The following is a 1397-nucleotide window of genomic DNA, read 5'->3' on the forward strand; positions in this document are numbered from 1 at the left end:
TATATATGTATTATGTATGTATGTATGTATTTAAGTGTATATAGAGAGAATTCATAAAAAAACAAAAGACGAAGACAAGTGGTGTAGACAACAAACAGATGTATTACTTTAACGCTCGGGAAGTGAAAAAGTCTTTAACGTTTCGAGCCTACGCTCTTCCACAGAACAGAAAGAAACAAGGAGAGAAAATAAAGAATGTGTAGTGGCTAGCGATCTATCATGGCGAATGTACATACATACATACATACATACATACATACATACATACATACATACACAGGGTGCAGTGAATAAATCGTCGTCTAAATTATGAAAAAATGAAAATAATCCTGACACCTCATTTTAACAGATATACTTATCAAAATTATCCCTCACATATCGTCTCACATATTTGTCCCCAGTAATTCTCAATCTATATATCTACTGTTGCCTCTCTCTATTCCCCTTCTCTTTCTCTTTCTTTCTTTCTTTCTCTCACTCCCCCTCTCTCTCTTTCTCTGTCTCTCTCTTGCTCACTTTCTCCCCCCTCTCTCTATCTCTTTCCACTTTTGGTGCTTTGTCCTTTTCCAATCTCTCTCTCATTATGTTTTCTTCCTTCTCTCTATCTCTTTCTTCCACTTCCCACAAACTATCTCTCTTTCACCCTCTCTCCCCTCTCTCTTTCTCTGCGAATATACATACATGTATACATGCATATATATACAAATATATGTATATATACACGCACACACACACATACACATACACATATATCGCTTTTGATACAATTATCTCTCAATATCTCACTTTATTTCAATATCTGTCCTTATTGACAGTACATATACTCCCAACAAACACACACACACACACACACACACACACATGGACACACACCACACATTCACCATACAGCGCACTATGCATACATACATACACATACGTAAAATTCTCAGTTGGCAGCATTACTCCCAGGCCCCGCCCTCCCCCTTCAAATTCTGGTCAATATACATTGTTGCAGGCCCAGCTCCCCGCCTCTGCTCCCTACTTCAACACAGCATTGAACCTTCAGTCAAGTAGGTGAAAGCTTTAAAGCCAGTCAATGGTCAACTGAAGCCAAACAATCCCTGGCTGACCTGTCGTTCACGTTTTCAAGGTTAACAACAATTCTGTCGAAATATTTTCACTTAGTGTGCAATTTCGACGCTACGTATTCGGTCCGTGTATGCATATGTGTGAGTGTGTATGTGTGTGTGTGTGTGTGTGTGTGTGTGTGTGTGTGTGCGGGCGTGTGTATGAGTATGTCTATGTATGTACATATTTTAATGTAGTATATATCATATATCCATACCTATACACACATTCACTATAAACATGCACACACACGCGAATATATATATATATATATATATATATATATA

This window comes from Octopus bimaculoides, chromosome 23 (genome assembly GCF_001194135.2).
Source record: "Octopus bimaculoides isolate UCB-OBI-ISO-001 chromosome 23, ASM119413v2, whole genome shotgun sequence".
In the NCBI taxonomy this organism is placed as follows: domain Eukaryota; kingdom Metazoa; phylum Mollusca; class Cephalopoda; order Octopoda; family Octopodidae; genus Octopus; species Octopus bimaculoides.